This window comes from Pan paniscus, chromosome 16 (genome assembly GCF_029289425.2).
Source record: "Pan paniscus chromosome 16, NHGRI_mPanPan1-v2.0_pri, whole genome shotgun sequence".
Lineage (NCBI taxonomy): Eukaryota > Metazoa > Chordata > Mammalia > Primates > Hominidae > Pan > Pan paniscus.
This window is the reverse complement of record NC_073265.2, coordinates 79,695,880-79,715,035: the sequence shown is the minus strand read 5'-3', so window position 1 is coordinate 79,715,035 and position 19,156 is coordinate 79,695,880. Positions and strand designations below refer to the sequence as shown.

General features: G+C 48.7%; 1 long non-coding RNA gene across 1 annotated transcript in view; it reads right to left on the bottom strand.

Annotated features, from left to right (window-relative positions):
• Positions 1 to 6,246: 6,246 nt before the first annotated feature.
• Positions 6,247 to 19,156, bottom strand: part of LOC134729106 (uncharacterized) — a 58,909-nt gene continuing 45,999 nt past the window's right edge. Inside the window, exon 3 of the long non-coding RNA XR_010109990.1 lies at positions 6,247 to 6,402. This is a non-coding gene — a long non-coding RNA (uncharacterized LOC134729106). The remainder of the gene's footprint in view (positions 6,403 to 19,156) is intronic.

The following is a 19,156-nucleotide window of genomic DNA, read 5'->3' as shown; positions in this document are numbered from 1 at the left end:
GATTGTGCCACTGTATTCCAGCTTAGGTGACAGAGTGAGCAAAATAATTTAAAAAATAAGAATAATAGATATGCACACAAATGGGAGCATAATATATACACTGCCATCCAATGTTCCTCTTATTCTTAAAACTGACCCTACATTTTTGTTTTTGGTTTTTGGTTTTTGGGTGTTTTTAGGGACCGGATCTCACTCTGTCACTCAGGTTGGAGTGCAGTGGTGTGATCATAGCTCACTGCAGCCTGGAACCCCTGGGCTCAATGATCCTCCTGCCTCAGCCTCCCAAAGTGTTAGGATTACAGGTGTGAGCCACCGTGCCCGGCCAAACTGACCCTTTCTATGTCAACTTACATAGCTCTACCTCATTCTTTTAAATAGCTGCATGGTAATCTGTTCTCTGGATATACCACAATGTATTTTATACAAACACACACACACACATTTTTTTAGAGACAGAGTCTTGCTAAGTTGCGCAGTCTGGAGTGCAGTGGCTATTCACAGAACCATCCTGCTACTGATCAGCACCAGAGTTCTGACCTGCTCTGTTTCGGACTTCGGCTGGTTCATCTCTCCTTAGACAACCTGGTGGTCCCCCAGCTCCCAGGAGGTCTCCATATTGATGCCCAACTTAGTGTGGACACACTATAAGCATAGAGCCCTACAGCCCAGAACTCCTGGACTCAAGCGATCCTTCCACCTCAACCTCCTGAGTAGCTGATTACAAGGTGCCCACCACCACAATGTATCATAATGGATCACTATTGACAGACGTATAGGTTATTCACATATACATTATTCACATCCGGTTATTCACAAAACAAATGCTCTAAATCACAGCTAGACTACAGCTGACTATTGCAAAATTTATGGGAGAGTGCTGATATTTATTTTCCCTCTTTTGTTTCATTCTGGCAGTTTACAGCCTGATCTTAGCACTCAGGTAGGGCTGTGCAAACTTCCTGTGGATGGATGACTAAGCCAGGCATGCTTGCACCCTTTCCAGGATATATGGATGAGGAGGCTGGTAAGTGCCTGCAGGGGTGCATGCGTGAAGGCTGGGGGGCGGGCCAGAAGAGCAGGGCCGGGAAGCACGTACACATTGCAACTCTGGGCTGACTGACCCTGACTCATGAGTTCAGGCAGAGAAGTTAACGGCCTGGAAACTCCAGAGCGCTGAACGAGGTCTGACTCACTGACAATTATCCAGAAACGAGTAATATCACTTCTCGGTTTTCCTCCAGAGCCACCACACAATCTTTGGGAACGGCCTGTGACATGAATCATTACGATCCTGAGAAAGATGAGAGTTGTTCAAAGAGACTGCCAAGAGGTTTATAATTTCTGTGTCATTCATTGGAAGATGTCTACTTAGTCCTCATTACCTTCACATTTTGAATGCCCCCCAAGTAAAGGGTCCATTCACGGGTGACACAGATTCCACCTGCATCCCCAGAGGGATCTGACTGAAAACATGAGACACATGTATCAGGACTTCTTCCCATTCTTTTATTTCTATTCAGTGGTCTTCCTTCCGTCCTATATCATAAGATAGGGTCTCACTGTGTTGCCCAGGCTGGAGTGTGGTGGCTATTCACATACATAATCATGGCTTACTGCAGCCTCCAGTCCCTGGCCTCAAGTGATCCTCCTGCCACAGCCTCCTGTGTTGCTGGGACTACAGGCCCATGTCACCATGCTTGGCCTATTCAGTAGCTTTTTTCAATTCTTTTTCAGAATGAAAATGGCTTTATTGGCTGGGTGCAGTGGCTTATGCCTGTAATCCAAGCATTTTGGGAGGGTGAGGCAGGTGGATTACCTGAGGTCACGAGTTCAAGACCAGCCTGATCAACATGGTGAAACCCCGTTTCTACCAAAAATACAAAAAAATTAGCTGGGCTTGGTGGCGCACACCTGTAATCCCAGCTAATCGGGAGGTTGAGGCAGGAGAATCACTTGCACCCAGGAGGTGGAGGTTGCAGTGAGCTGAGATCACGCCATTGCACTCTAGCCTGGGCAACGAGAGCAAAACTCCATCTCAAAAAAAAAAAAAAAAAAGGGCTGATTATAAAGGAAATGCTTGCCCATTATAAAATAAAACTTCAGACAAGTATATAGAAGGGAGTGAAATCACCCATAAGGTGATTCCCAGAGATGCTGCTATTAGCATTCTGGAGCACATCCTTCCAGACTTCTCTGTGTGTGTCTGCATACAACAGAGACACATATTTGCAAAGTTACCAATAAGTATAGATTTCTGCCCTCATTTGGAGGAGCTGCCCCATATTCCATCACAAGGGTGCCTCTCGTCTCCTCCCTCTCCTGCTGCAGATCTAACAGCATGGAGGCCATGGCAAGGACTTAAAAAGCTTTCTTTTCCTTCTTTCTTTCTTTCTTTCTTTTTTTTTTTTTTGAGACAGGGTCTGTCTCTGTTGCCCAGGCTGGAGCGCAGTGATGTTATTTTGGCTCACTGCAGCCTCAACTTCCCAGGCTCAAATCATCCTCCCACCTCAGCCTCCCGAGTAGCTGGGACTACAGCGACATGCCACCATACTGCTAATCTTTGTTTGTTTTTGTTTTTTTGAGACAGAGTCTTGCTCTGTTGCCCAGGCTGAAGTGCAATGGCATGATCTCAGCTCACTGCAACCTTCATCTCCCAGGTTCAAGAGATTCTCCTGCCTCAGCCTCCTGAGTAGCTGGGATCACAGGTGTGTGCCACCATGCCTGGCTAATTTTTGTATTTTTGGTAGAGATGGGGTTTTGCCATGTTGCCTAGGCTGGTTCAAACTCCTGGTCTCAAGCAATCCTCTCACTTTGACGTCTCAAAGTGCTGAGATTACAGGCATGAGCCAACATGGCTAGCCTCCCGGCCGATAAGCTTTTTTTTTTTTTTTTTAAATTGAGATGGAGTCTTACTCTGTCACCCAGGCTGGAGTGCAATGACACAATCTTGGCTCACTGCAGCCTCCGCCTCCTGGGTTCAAGTGATTCTCCTGCCTCAGCCTCCCGAGTAACTGGGATTACAGGCATGTGCTACCACACCTGGCTAATTTTTGTATTTTTAGTAGAGATGGGGTTTCACCATGTTGGCCAGGGTTGTCTTGAACTCCTGACCTCAGGTGATCCACCTGCCTCGGCCTCCCAAAGTGCTGGGATTATAGGCGTGAGCCACTGCACCCGGCCCAGATAAGCTTGTAATGAGCCTAATAAAGGCATCTAAAGATGGCATTATGGTTTTAACAATTTAGCCGTGAAGAACTCCATCTTCCATGCAACTGGAAGGGAATTTACATGCATATGGTCATGGGGGGAGGAACACTGTGCTTACAGTCAGACCAGCTGAGTTCTAGAATTCCCTTTGCCATTTTCCTATGTGGGCAAGTCCCTTCACCTCTCTGAACCTCATCTGCAGTTGAATATATGTGAAACCGGCTGTTAAGTACTATGTGCTATGTACTCTGTAGAGGCATTACTGGGATTCTGTGGCAGAACAGGGCAGAGACTTTGACTTCTCAGTCCAGGAAGAAGGCAAGAATTTTAGTTTCCCTGGAAGAGACCTAAAGGTAAGTCTCATCACATATATCCAAGAGCCCTAGAAAAATTTAGAGCTCAAAAGCATTTCAGAGATCAGAATAGTACCCTCTCATTGCAGTAATTCTCAACATGTGTACATGGATAACACGACCTAATGGAGAAATGGGATCGATATGTGGATCTTCGGCATTCTATGTCTGGCTGGAGCTTCCTGAGACTAATAGTTCTCTTCCTGGTTCTGCACCAAATGAGGGATATTACCTTAGGCAAGTTCCTGTAAGCCTCTGGACGTGTCGATTTTCTGATTTATGAAATGGAGTTTATGATCCTGCTCTACCTGTCTCACAGAGTTATTGGGAGGTGCAAATGAGGCACCACAGGTGAAAGTATTTTGGAAATGGACAGTGTTTCACGCTCACAAAGCTGCCTCATTGCGGTGCCAGGGCCACTGCCCCAGAGCACAGAGAAACGATGGGCACAGGCAGCCCAGACCCTACTTCAAGGTGGGTCTTACAGAATGGGAAGTCTACAGAGTCCCTGAGTGCCTACTCTGCCAGGCACTGCTCTGGGCACTTCTGGGGAGATAAAGGGAGAAAGGACAGACAGGTTCCCTGTCTTCACGGAGCTTAGCTTCTGGTGGAGGGAGGTAGACAATAAAAAGGGAGACACGGCAGGTGTGATGGCTCACGCCTGTAATCCCAGCACTTTGGGAGGCCAAGGCGGGCAGATCACGAGGTCAGGAGTTTGAGACCAGCCTGACCAACATAGTGAAACACCATCTGTACTAAAAAATACAAAAAATTAGCCGGGTGTGGTGGCGTATAACTGTAATCCCAGCTACTTGGGAGGCTGAGGCAGGAGAACTGCGTGAACCCGGGAGGCGGAGGTTGCAGTGAGCCAAGATTGCGCCATTGTATTCCAGCCCAGATTACAGTACGAGACTCTGTCTCAAAAAAAAAAAAAAAAAAAGGGAGATAAATACAAAAAGGATAATTTCAGAGAGAGGTGTGCTCTGGATATAAAACTGGATGATGTTGGTTGAGAGGGACAAGGCAGGGGTGACAGAAGAAGGCTGGTCTGAGGAGGTCACACCTGAGTGCAAGACTTGAGTGATAAAGACAGCAACCGAAAGACCTGGAGCTCAAAGACCAGGACAAAGGGACAGCGAGTGCAAAAGCCCTAAGGCAGGAACAAAGTCCTATTCAAGGAACTTAAAGAAGCCTGGTGACTGGGAGCTACAGCAGAAGTTGGAAGGGAGCAGGCCAGGGCTTGTGGCAGGTTTTGAGGAGAAGTGAGACATAGTCTAGTTTGTGTTATGCAAAGATTACCCTCTGCTGGGTTTGAAGTTTCATTTCCTAGGCCGAGTGCAGTGGCTTACCCCTGTAATTTCAACATTGTGGGAGGCCAAGGTGGGTGGATCACCTGAGGTCAGGAGTTCAAGACCAGCCTGGCCAACGTGGTGAAACCCCATCTGTACTAAAAATACAAAAATTAGCCGGGTGTGGTGGTGTGTGTCTGTAATCCCAGCTACTCGGGAGGCTGAGGCGGGAGAATTGCTTGAACCCGGGAGGCAGAGGTTGCAGTGAGCCGAGATCGCGCCACTGCACTCCAGCTTGGGCAACAGAGACCCTGTCTGAAAAAAAAAAAAAAGTTCATCTCCATAGGCGGTGTTGGGGACGGCAGTGAATTTTAAGGGCTTGCAAGGGCTTTATGCATGAACCAGCACAACCTCCTGAACCTTCATAGTACAAAATTGAGACACAGAGAGAGCTGGCTTGCCTAAGGTCTCTCCAGTGCCCCATCCTGGGCTGGCATTCAAACCCAGCTCTCAGATCCCAGGTGCCGCCTCTACACCCAAGACCACCCCTCCAGGAGAGGTTGGGAGGGGGCTCACTGAGGCCATACTGTGGAATGAGGACCCAGAATCGGTCTCTCTCAGTGCCCCAAGGTTTCCTGGTTTAGCCAGTGAGATCCCAGCACTGGGTTCCAGAAAGCAAGTACGTTGCCCATGCTGGGCCCTGTTTGGTGTCACCAGACTTAGCCCTCAGCCCTCAGTTGGCAGGGACAGGGAGGAGGGGTCAGCTCCATGAACCCAGACAGCCAAGAGCAACCTGATCCAGCAGGAAGCTGGCCTCCAGCCAGACAAAGCATCGACAGGCACCTGGAGCCTTTGTTCCCTTTACTCCTGTTGCAAACTTTCCCAGCACCTGCACTGAGCCTCAGGAGCACCTGGGCCACGAAGGGGCTCCCATGGGATCTGGTTCTCCTGCAACAGGGAGTGGCCAACTCCTGACCAGAGGGAGGCCTCGTGTTAACATTATAATGATAACAACAATAGTGTCCACTTACGGCGCTCACTACGGGCCAGGTGTGTCATTCCATTTAACTCCCACAACAAACCCAGAGGCATGTACTATTATTATTCCCATTTCACAGATTAGGAAGTGCAAGCACAGAGAGGTAAGTTGACCTGAAGTGAAAATAGCACGGGCTTTCGAATCAGCAAATCCAAACCCTGTTTGCCTGTGTGACCTTGGGCAAGATATGTAAACTTCATAGAATCTGTCGTCTGATTCTGACCCCAGAAGACTGCAGTGCGGATTGAATAACTGGATGTAAGCAAAGCCTCTGGCACCAGGATCTGAATCCACAGGTCTTGTCTTCGTCTCTCCCTCCCACCATAGTTCTGTGACCTTGGGCTTGTTACTACCACTGAGTGTCAGTTTCCTCAAGTAAACAGGTATAATAATATTACCTAATAAGGCTGTTGAAGGCCTGCAGCTCTTTGGAGAGGAATACTTCTTTAGAGAAGGCTGCGATCCTGAGACCATCCAAGGAAGATGCCGTTTTACGTATTGCCCTCTTTGCTTTCTACCAAAATAAACAAAGAAACACAAATAGAAAAACCGGTCTTAGAGCCATTTCCCATTTGAGACAAAAAGCCAATATTACTCATACAGCTGAGCTCAGAAGATTTTCTCAGAAGGAAAACCAGAAGTGACCGCTCAAGTCATAACATGGTTACCAGGATTCTATTTCCACACCCTCAGACAGGACAAATGACCCCACCCACAGCAGTGGTGACAAGAGGACAAGATGGACTGTTGTAGGCTCCTGTAAAGTCTAGGGAAAGGCCGGGTGTGGTGGCTCACGCCTGCAATCCCAGCACTTTGGGAGGCCGAGGTGGGTGGATTACTTGAGGTTAGAAGTTTGAGACCAGCCTGGCCAACGTGCCGAAACCCTGTCTGTACTAAAAATATGAAAATTAGTGAGGTGTGGTGGTGGGTGCCTGTAATCCCAGCTACTCAGGAGGCTGAGGCAGGAGAATCGCTTGAACCTGGGAGGTGGAGGTTGCCGTGAGCTCAGATCATGCGACGGCACTCCAGCCTGGGCGACAGAGTGAGATGCCGTCTCAAACCACCCACCCCCGCAAAAAAAACAAACAAACAATAAATAAAATAGGTCCGGTGTAGTGGCTCATGCCTGTAATCCCACACTTTGGGAAGCCAAGGTGGCAGATTGCCTGAGCTCAGGAGTTCGAGACCAGCCTGGGTAACATAGCGAGACCCCCCCACCCCCCGTCCCTACAAAAAATTTAAAAAATTAGCCAGGCATGGTGGCACACACGTGTAGTTCCAGCTACTTGGGAGGCTGAGGTAGAAGGATCACTTGAGCCTGGGAGGTCGAGGCTGCAGTAAGCTATAATTGTGCCACTGCACTCCAGCCTGGGCAACAGGGTGAGACTTGTCTCAAAAAGAAAAAAAAAAAAAGTAATTGGAGGGGAGAATCCTATTCTTCTTGGATTGCTAAGCTGGTAGGATGTGAATCCTGACCGGTTGTTAGCCATTTTCTGGGTGGCGAAAGGCTTTCTGCAGTAGTGGGGGATGAAGACATCAATGAAAGAAGCCAGTGTGAGTGGCAGTGTCCTGACGTTGTATTCCCAGACCCCTATGGTTCCTGCTGCCCCTCCCATGGTGTGGTTCAATGAACCAATAAATTCCTTTCTGTTCCTGGCAAATCCAGAGCCCTGCCTAACCCAACCACCCAGCACTGAGTAGTAATAAACACAAGAGTTCAGTAGGAGAAATGTCATGGGCAGGACTGGAAGTGAAAGTTCTAGGCAATAGGGTTGTGAAGTCAGAGAGGGACGAGACTGCCTCATTCATTCTGTCAATATTTTTGAGTGCTTGCTTGTACCAGGCACCTGTTAGTCACTCAGGATATAACAGTGAATGAGAAGGGCCTGGTCCCTTTTCTCACTTTGGAATAATCAGAGAGGGGATCCTGGAGTTGGTGAGGCATGAGGAGGTCACTGAAAGATGGTAAAATCTGGCCAGGCAGAGAGGGATGAGGAGAATTTTCCACAAATAGAAAAACATGAATAAAGATTCAAAGGCATAAAACTGTAGTGCCTATGGGCCGGGCGCGGTGGCTCATGCCTGTAATCCCAGCACTTTGGGAGGCCGAGGCGGGCGAATCACTTGAGGTCGGGAGTTCAAAACCAGTCCGGCAAACATGGTGAATCCCCATCTCCACTAAAGATTCAAAAATTAGCCTGGCATGGTGGTGCGTGCCTGTAGTCCCAGCTACTTGAGAGGCTGAAGCAGAAAAGCCAGAGGAGTGGAGGCTGCAGTGAGCGGAGATCGCACCACTGCACCCCAGCCTGGGCAACAGAGCGAGACTCTGTTAAACAAACAAACAAACAAACAAACAAAAACTATAGTGTCTATGAAGTCACAGACAAGGTCCTGTATTTCCACAGTGCCTGGCTACCATACGCGCTCAATAAGTGTTTGCTGTGTGTCGAAGTAAGTGCAAAAATGAATCAATGAAGCAAAGTTTAAGTCATTTTCTGGAAGAGCAGGTCATTAGCTGCGCTGGAGAAGAGGTCCTTTCGGAAAAGGTAATGCGGAGGGAGGGAGATTGAAGCCAGACTGCAGACGACCTTGCTGAAAAGCATGGTCTTTGCCTTGATCACACCACACAATCCCAGCGCTGGCAGGGCTGGGAGCAGCTGGCCAGTCAGAGCGGCTCCCACAGGCTTTGTGTGGCCCCATCTGTACTGTGGCTGCCACGCCCATGCTCTCCAGCCTCGCCAGCCAGGCTCCACCCAGCACCCTAACCAGCACCACAGCCACCCAAGGTCATGCCCCAGACACCACCCGCCCTGCTGGCTCCTGGGCAAAGCTGCCAGCACAGCACTCCTGCTCAGTCTGTAATTTAAACATGACGTCCTCTTCAGCCTAGAGCGCTCGTGGCTTTCTACACCCCAGACATACACTCTGCTGCGGGGAGTTGCTAGTACAGGAAAAGAGGTCTGGAGTCTCCTGGAACTCCTGGACCTTGGCCAATAGGGCATTCCTCCCAACTCCACTAGGCTGAGGCTGGACACAGCTGGGGTCCCCATCGTTGGTTCCTTAGCCTAGGACTAGGGAGACCATGCCCCCTCGTGGCCAGGAGCCACGCAGCACATTGGCCTTTTTGGAGAATTTGCACCATTTCTTTCTTTCTTTTTCTTTCTTTCTTTCTTTCTTTCTTTCTTTCTTTCTTTCTTTCTTTCTTTCCTTCCTTCCTTCCTTTTTCTTTCTTTCTCCTTCCTTCCTTCCTTCTTTCAAGAAAATACATTTCTGAAAAGCTGAGAATATCAATAGGTCATTTAAGTTACACAGGTTGATATCTCAAAGAATCTCATAGTAAAGAATTTTTGAAAAAGCTGTTTTGGGCCTGGTGCGGTGGCTCACGCCTGTAATCCCAACACTTTGGCAGGCTGAGGTGGGCAGATCACGAGGTCAGGAGTTCAAGACCAGCCTGGCCACGAGGTCGGGAGTTCAAGACCACTAAAAATACAAAAATTAGCCAGGCACGGTGGCAGGTGCCTGTAATCCCAGCTACTCGGGAGGCTGACGCAGGAGAATTGCTTGAACCCAGGTGGCAGTGGTTGCAGTGAGCCGAGATCGTGCCACTGCAATCCAGCCTGGGTGATAGAGTGAGACTCCATCTCAAAAAAAAAAAAAAAAAAAGGAAAGAAAGAAAAAAAAAGCTGTTTTGGATTTGCCAAAACCAAAGCAAATGTTTCTGACTCTAATTTCTTTTATTTTTATTTATTTATTTTTTGAGACAGAGTTTCACTCTTGTTGCCCAGGCTGGAGTGCAATGGCACGATCTCAGCTCACTGCAACCTCTGCCTCCTGAGTTCAAGCGATTCTCCTACCTCAGTCTCCCAAGTAGCTAGGACTACAAGCGTGCACACACCTGGCTAATTTTTGCATTTTTAGTAGAGACGGGGTTTCACCATGTTGGCCAGGCTTGTCTCAAACTCCTGACCTCAATTGATCCTCTTGCCTAGGCCTCCCAAAATGCTGGGATTACAGGCAAGAGCCACCACGTCCCGCCTCTAATTTCTCTCCTCTTCTCTCCTTTCCTTTCCTTTCCTCTCCTCTCCTTTCCTTTCCTTTCCTCTTCTCTTCTTGTTTTTTTCTTTTCTTCCCTCCCTCCCTCCCTCCTTCCTTCCTTCCTTCCTTCCTTCCTTTTTGAGACAGAGTTTTGTTCTGTCACCCAGACCTGAGTGCAATGGGCACAATTTTGGCTCACTGCAACCTCCATCTCCCCGGTTCAAGTGATTCTTCTGCCTCAGCCTCCCGAATAGCTGGAACTACAGGCACCTGCCACCATGCCCAGCTAATTTTTTGTATTTTTAGTAGAGATGGGGTTTCACCATGTTGGCCAGGCTGCTCTCGAACGCCTGACCTCAGGTGATCCACCTGCCTCAGCCTTCCAAAATGCTGGGATTACAGGCATGAGCCACCGCACCTGGCTTAATTTCTTTCTTTTCTTTTTTTTTGAGATGGATTCTTGCTCTGTTGGCCAGGCTGGAGTGCAGTGGCGCAATCTCAGCTCACCATAACCTCTGCCTCCCAGGTTCAAGCGATTCTCCTGCCTCAGCCTCCCAAGTAGCTGGGACTACAGGCGTGCACTACCATGCCCGGCTAATTTTTGTATTTTTAGTAGAGATGGGGTTTCACTGTGTTGGCCAGGCTGGTCTCGAACTCCTGACCTCGTGATCTGCCCGCCTCAGCCTCCCAAAGTGCTTGGATTACAGGCATGAGCCACTGCGCCTGGCCTGGCCTCATTTCTTTTTTTTTTTTTTTGAGACGGAGTCTCGCTCTGTCGCCCAGGCTGGAGTGCAGTGGCATGATCTCGGCTCACTGCAAGCTCCGCCTCCCAAGTTCACGCCATTCTCCTGCCTCAGCCTCCAGAGTAGTTGGGACTACAGGCGCCCGCCACCACGCCCGGCTAATTTTTTTGTATTTTTAGTAGAGACGGGGTTTCACTGTGTTAGCCAGGATGGTCTTGATCTCCTGACCTCATGATCCGCCTGCCTCGGCCTCCCAAAGTGCTGGGATTACAGGCGTGAGCCACTGCGCCCCGCCAACCTAATTTCTTTTAACACTTAACTGTGAAGTTGGTAGGATGGGATGTCTGAAAATTGTTTTAATTATTTGCCAGCTCCGGCCAGGCGCGGTGGCTCATGCCTGTAATCCCAGCTGTTTGGGAGGCTGAGGCGGGTGGATCACCTGAGGTCAGGAGTTTGAGATTAGCCTGGCTAACATGGTGAAACCCTGTCTCTACTAAAAATACAAAAATTAGCCAGGAGTGTTGGTGTGGCCTGTGGTCCCAGCTACTCCAGAGGCTGAGACAGGAGAATTGCTTGCTCGAACCCAGGAGACGGAGGTTGCAGTGAGCCAAGATCGTGCCATTGCACTCCAGCCTGGGCGACAGAGTGAGAATCTGTCTAAAAAAAAAAAAAATGATTTGCCAACTCCATGAACAATCTTCCCAGCTGAATATGTTCTGTGAGGGTGCGGAACATGCCTTCTGCTTTTTTTTCCTTATTCTAAGAGCCCTGTGAGGGCAAGTAGATCCCTAGTCTGTTGAATGAATGCAAAGGTAGAGGGCTGCTCTCTCCATGTTCCTGAGCCTTGGAAACAAAGCCTTTCACCTCTACAGTGTTTGTTTACAGTGGGGGCAAACTTCTGAGTGTCTGTGACATGAACTCATTTACAAGCATTTTTGTCCGCATTACGTAATGCCCTGTGTTCGGTGCCAGTTATTGGTGGTGGTGGTGGTTGTGGAGGAGGACGATGATTCAAGAAAACTAGATCCTGATCTCAGAGGCCTCTATCCACTTTAGACACAACATACACATATGACACAACTTGCAAACAATTACAAAGCAGCAGCACAGTGTAAACGAAACATACATGCGCTGAGAGCCAGTAATCAGCGTGGGAGCAAGGCTGATGGCAGGGCGCTTGCTGGAAACATGGTTTGAAGGGAGTCTGGAAGAATGCCAGGCCCACCGACGGAGGCGTTTGGGGGACTGGATTGATGTTAAATAGGAAGCCAGCATCTACTCATCTCTGGAGATACAACCATTACGTCCCCCAAGGCTCTGTGGCCCACCTGGCACTTACTCTCACTGGTTTGCCTTTGCAAAGGTTCCGCAGTCCTCTCCACCTTCTTGCTCTCACCATTTGGCTGCCACAAATAGAAACCACTGCTAGGGATACCTGGCCCACCTGCACACGTCTTTCAACTCCTGCAGACTTCAGACTGTACTGGGGGGCATCAGAGTACACCTCACTAGCATAACTGCTTATGCCCTGGTCCTGCCCCTGCCTCTATCTTCCAAGGGAGAAATCAAGTCCTTTGGATGCCCAGAGCCACAAGGATCCCCAACTCACGAAGCCAGGTATGCTGCTCACTCTCTGCAGAGAACACTTGAGCAGGGTTGGTGCAGGCCCTACTCATTGATAGGGCTGGGGCCAACTACAGGTGACAGCTGTCCACCCTGACTGTGACTGCCCTGGAAGCTTGTCCTGGTCACGAGGTTCAGTATAGAGGGCATGGATTATGAAGCGCAATACCTGAAGCAGTGTAGCTTGAGCGCAGACGGCAACTATTTTTAACCACCTCTCAGGCCAGGAAGGTCATTAGTGAGGAATGTTGCATGGGGGAGATTGAGGGATTCCGTTGGGCCTGTCCAGTCGTTACTTGTAATTTTTCAAAACACAAACAGAAGGCCAGTTGATTCATTTACAGTGGAAAATGCAATTGGCACACAATTTGGAAATACTCAAAGGACCTACAAAGCTGTTCAGTGAATAAGAAACTCAACTAAAGACAATCAGATGGACCAAATAGCTAAAGACATCAGGTCAAGAAAGCCCAAGGCAGCCATGTTACCATGCCAAGTTCCAACTCCTTAGCATCATTCATCCCTACATCTGGATTTCATCAGGACTTTTAAACACTCAGGATGCAGCCCCCTCCCACGGCCATGAGGACTGAATATAGCCCTGGGCAGTTGCCCACCCACTGCCTCCGGAATGGCTCACCACCAATTCTCTGGGAGAGATTCTGCTGTCAGCGATGATCTCAGCTTTTGGACTTGTACCTGTTTGGATTTGGCTAGTCACTGGATGACCCATTTAGATTCTGTAATCTGGCTTCTGAACAGAACAACTAGGGCCAGGTAGGGTAGTTCACACCTGTAATCCCAGCGCTCTGGGGGGCCAAGGCAGGAGGATCACTTGAGATCAGGAGATTGAGGCCTAGGCAACATGGCGAGACCCTGTCTCTACAAAACAAAAACAAAAACAAAAAACAAAAACAAACTAACCAGGCATAATGTTACATGCCTGTAATCCCTGTGGATTAGTAGGCCAAGGTGGGAGAATTATTTGAGCCCAGGCATTCAAGACCAGCCTGGGCACACAGTGAGACTCCATCTCTAAAAAAAATTTAAAAATTAGTCAGGTGTCACCGGGCATGGTGGCTCACGCCTATAATCCCAGCACTTTGGGAGGCTGAGGCAGGCGGATCACGAGGTCAGGAGATCAAGACCATCCTGGCTAACATGGTGAAACCCCGTCTCTACTAAAAATACAAAAAAATTAGCTGGGCGTGGTGGCAGGTGCCTGTAGTCCCAACTACTTGAGAGGCTGAGGTAGGAGAGTGGTGTGAACCTGGGAGGCGGAGGTTGCAGTGAGCCGAGACTGCGCCACTGCACTCCAGCCTGAGGGACAGAGCGAGACTCCCTCTCAAAAAAAAAATATTAGTCAGGTGTGATGGTGCCTGTAGTCCCAGCTACTCAGGAGGGTGAAGTGGGAGGATCCCTTGAACCCAGAGGCTGAGGCTGAAGTGAGCAGTTACCATGCCACTGCACTCCAACCTGGGCAACAGGGCAAACAGAGCCTTTTGACATGGACTTAGAGACCTGCCTCACCTTGGCATCAGTCCACTGATTTGGGGGCTGTCATTTGACCTGACCATTCTAGTGTCTACTCCATATTTCTCCATCTTGGCTGCAAACAATAATAAGTCTGTTAGGAGACCTGCTGAATCTAGGATCTCTGTGCCTCACATCACGAGCTGAGGTTGGTCTGGGGCTGCAGTTGATGACCCATTCCAGCTCCCATGAATTGTCACATCCTTTTCTATGGGGTCCTGAGTCACCCCTTTAATCTTGCTTAGCCCTCTGCCCCAGTGTTTGAAGTTTCTGTTGCCTTCCTTTCAGGAAAGGGAATGGCGTTTTGACCCTCTCCAATCTTTCAGCGCATCTTCCATTGTCATTTTTCAAAGACCAGTGGCAGAGACTCAGCATCCCGTTTCTCAGTAGCCTGGGATAGAACTAGTCTGGGCCAAAGGACCTAAACTTATTTTGAGTAGCCAGGCACTTGTTTACAAACTCTTCAGCCTATCTTGGACCAGCTAAGAGCTACCTCCCTCCCTGGCAAAGCTCATGCACACAGTTCCCTCCCAGGTCTGAAAGGCAGAGACTGCCCCGCCCCCACCACACTGGCCACAGGTCCCACCTTCCATTTCAGCCTCTGCCAGAAATCTCCCTGCCCCATCCGCTGTCTGTCCCCTGCAGCTCCTAGCAGCAGGCCTGCCCTTTCTGAACAGAACCAAAAGTTCCTTTCAATTGTCTTCTCTGGCAGCATTCTATTACAGTTGTTTATTTCCTCCATTACAAAAAGTAGCACAAGCTCATGAAAGAAAATGTAGAAAATCCAGCTAGGTAGCAAGACAAAGGAAGGAAAAACAACTTCCTGCCCCATTACCTAAGATCAAGCACGGTTAACATTTCAGTACCGGTACCGTAGGGAAGCTAACCTAACAGGCTCCTGTATCTTTTTTTTTTTTTTTTTTGAGACAGAGTCTTGCTCCGCCCAGGTTGGAGTGCAATGGCACAATCTCGGCTCACTGCAACCTCCGCCTCCTGGGTTCAAGCGCTTCTCCTGCCTCAGCCTCTGGAATAGCTGGGATTACAGGTGTCCACCACCACACCCGGCTAATTTTTGTATTTTTAGTAGAGATGGGGTTTTGCCATTTTGGCCAGGTTGGTCTCAAACTCCTGACCTTGTGATCCACCCCCCCGCTCAGCCGCCCAAAGTGCTGGGATTACAGACATGAGCCACCGTGCCTGGCCAGGTCTCCTGTATCTTTACATGTCTTCTTTTAAAATTTCCTTTTAGGCCGGGCGCGGTGGCTCACGCCTGTAATCTCAGCACTTTGGGAGGCCGAGGAGGGCGAATCACGAGGTCAGGAGATCGAGACCATCCTGGCTAACACGGTGAAACCCCATCTCTACTAAAAATACAAAAAATTAACCAGGCGCGGTGGCACACGCCTGTAGTCCCAGCCACTCGGAGGCTGAGGCAGGAGAAAGGCATGAACCCGGGAGGCGGAGCTTGCAGTGAGCCGAGAACACACCACTGCACTCCAGCCAAGGTGACGGAGCGAGACTCTGTCTCAAAAAAAAAAAAAAAATTCTTTTAAATCTGAGCTCTAATTACGAACATTTTGTATACCCTTTGACAAGACAATTCCACTTCTACAGAATCCCTGTGACTGTGCACAAAGATTTGATCCAGCAGCAACCCCGGCACAAGGGGCCTGTTCTCCAGGGCACCAGCAGGAACAGGTGTAGCTGCAGGGCAAGGATGTTACTGGAAGCACTTTGGACAAACCCAAAAAAGGTCCTTCACTATCACAGCAGTGTTCTTTGGGGAAGAAGGTAGAAATGAGGAATGAAGGGTATATTTTCACTTTTACTTTATACACTTAAAAAAAAAAAACCAGGGCCAGGTGCGGTGGCTCATGCTTGTAATCCCAGCACATTGGGAGGCCGAGGTGGGAGGCTTGCTTGAGTTCAGGAGCTCAAGACCAGCCTGGGAAACATAGTGAGACTCTGCCTCTACAAAAAAATTTTAAAAATTAGCTAGGCGTGGTGCATGGTGGTGCACACCTGTAGTCCAGGTACTTGGAGGCTGAGGCCAAAGAATTGTCTGAGCCCAGGAGCTTAAGGCTTCCATGAGCTGTGACTGTGCCACTGCACTCCAGCCTGGGTGGCAGAGTAGGTCTTGTCTCAAAACAAAAATAATCAAAATAAATAAATATAAATAAAAACAAAAAAACAAGATTTTTGCAGAGATTCTTTTCTTAGTTTTTCCATTTCTGATGTTCCCATATTTTCTACAGGGAGCATATGTTGCTTTTGTAATCACAGAAGTGTAAGATAGTGGTATGGACTGAATTATGTTCATCAAGAAGTTCTAGCTTCATATATATTTGTAGGTAAAGTCTTTAATGAGGTAATTAAGTTAAAATGAGGTCCTTAGGGTGGGCCCTAATCCAGTAGGATGGCTGTCCTTATAAGAAGAGAAGATTAGGCAGGGCCAGGCACGGTGGCTCATGCCTGTAATCCCAGCACTTTGGGAGGCTGAGGCGGGCGGATCACTTGAGGTCAGGAGTTGAGACCAGACTGACCAACCTGGTGAAACCCCATCTCTACTAAAAATTCAAAATTAGCCATGTGTAGTGGTGCATGCCTGTAATCCCAGCTATTTGGGAGACTAAGGGAGGAGAATCGCTTGAACCCGGGAGGCGGAGGTTGCAGTGTGCCGAGATCACGCCATTGCACTCCAGCCTAGGCAACAAGAGCAAAACTCTGCCTCAAAAAAATAAAAGGGAAGAGAAGATTAGGACACAGACATGCAAGAGGGAAAAATGTGAGGACACAAGGAGAAAATGGCCATCTGCAAGCCAAAGAGAGACACCTCAGAATAAATCAGCCCTGCAGACACCTTGATTGTGAACTTCTGGACTCTAGAATTGTAAGAAGCTAAATGTCTATGGTTTAAGCCACCCAGTCTGTGGTACTTTTGTTATGGCAGCCTACCAAATTTGTTTGCAAATTACATTGCAAACAAATGCAACGGTCAGGAGTTTGGGACCAGCCTGGCCAACATGGTGAAACGCCTGCCTCGGCCTCCCAAAGTGCTGGGATTATAGGCATGAGCCACCGCGCCCGGCTATCGGTCACCTTTTTGTGCGTGGCTAGAATTTGAGCTTCAGCCTGTGAGTCAGGGACCAAGCAGAGGATCCCACGAAGCAAAGAGTGAGGTGTCTCTCCTGCAAGCTGCCACCACCGCAGTCACACCAACAGGCTCAGAAAGCCCTGAGAGCAGTTCTCAGTGAGGAATGGTGCCCAATGGAAAGCCTATATCCCCTGTTGGTGACAGTGGGGAAGAGAAAGGCCGGAGTCAGGGAAGTGGTGGCTCTTGGCCAGAAGAATATTCCAAAGAGCAGACGGCAGAACATTCCATTTGGTGGCCCCTCGGGGCCCACCATAAACCCAGGTGTTCTGACCCTGCTGTGGGTTCCAGACCCCTTTGGAAATCCAATGAAAATAAGGAACCACCCCCTAGAAAGACACACACACACACACACACACACACACACACACACACACACACACATAGATTTGGACACTAATTCAGGGAGTTTGTGTCCTCCTTGAGCCAACATTCAGGCTCTCTAATTTCAAAACTCTGCTCTAGTGAGAACTATAAAAAAGCAGTTTATGGAACTGTTTGACCTGGCTCCTGCCAGTGCAAAAACTGTTCACTGAGCAGAAGACGAGATGGGACTGAAAGGTAAACAGTCAGATGTAAACAAAGAGAAAGCCAGGAACTTTTACACAAACATTCCCGCAAAGCAGGAGGCTGCAGGCTCCATGTGGCTCTGAACACAGCTTTCCTGATAGCAGAGACTGAGTTGGGCACAGAACATCTGCTTTGCGTAATGTGCTCTTTGCAGAGGCAGGCAACAGAACCTGTGGCCCCAGAAATGTTTCCCCTTGAGCTGAAGCTTATCAGAGAACAGAAAGATAGGTGGAACCACGTTCCAGTGTAGATGAAACTGACCAATATGATAAGAAAATGAAACTGTGAACATGTATGAGTAAGCCCCAGGGTTTTGTGTGGCCATCTTCAGGGACTCTTGTAGGCAGTGACGACATGGTAGGCTTGGGAAGCTCTCTGGGCTCACTCCTACATTCTCTGAACACCAGACTGTAAGTAGTAGAGAAGTAAGGGCTCTTGCCTATATATTGGATTATTGCTTTCTTTCTTTCTTTCTTCCCTCCTTCCTTCCTTCCTCTCTCTCTCTTTCTTTCTTTCTTTTTGAGATAGAGTCTTGCTCTGTCACCCAGGCTGGAGTGCAGTGGCGCAATCTTGGCTTGCTGCAACCTCCGCCTCCAGGGTTCAAGCAGATTCTCCTTCTTCAGCCTCCCGAGTAGCTGAGACTACAGGCACGCACCACCACACCTGGCTAATTTTTGTGTTTTTAGTAGAGACGGGGTTTCACCATATTGGTCAGGCTGGTCTCGATCTCCCGACCTTGTGATCCACCCGCCTCGGCCTCCCAAAGTGCTGGGATTACAGGCGTGAACCACTGTTTTGTTTTTTTTGTTTTTTTGAGACAGAGTCTCCTTGTGTGGCCCAGGCTGGAGTGCAGTTGCACAATCTCGGCTCACTGCAACCTCTGCCTCCCCAGTTCAAGTGATTCTCCTGCCTTGGCTTCCCAAGTAGCTGGGATTACAGGCACGTGCCAGCATACCCAGCTAATTTTTTTTTGTATTTTTAGTAGAGACAGGGTTGCACCATGTTGGTCAGGCTGGTCTTGAACTCCTGACCTCAGGTAATCCACCTGCCTCGGCCTCCCAAAGTGCTGGGATTACAGGCATGAGCCACCGTGCCCAGCCTTACATTGGATTATTGGAAAAAATAATTTACAAGAATGTTGCCCAGGCACAGTGGCCCATAATCATGCCTGTAATCCTAGAACTTTGGAGGCCTTTGGAGGCCGAGGCAGGAGGATTGCTTGAGCCCAGGAGTTTGAGATTAGACTGGGCAAAAAAAAAAAAATAATAATAATAATAATTCATTGCAGGCCTATTTATACCAGTGAAAAATTGCTCCCAAATAGGAGATGGCTTAAATTAATTATGGGCTACTGTTCGTGTGTGGGTTTTTGTTTGTTTGTTGTGAGGCAGGTTCTTGCTCTGTTGCCCAGACTGGAGCACAGTGGTGCAATCATGGCTCACTGCAGCCTTGAACTTGAACTCCTAGCATCAAGTGATCCTCCTGCCTCAGCTTCTGGGGTTGCTAGGACTATGGATGTGCACCACCGCATGATGTGGGCCGCCATGCCTGGTCAGTGCATAGTTTGACAGACTTAGCCATCTAAAATGATAGTGCAGAACATAATGCAGACA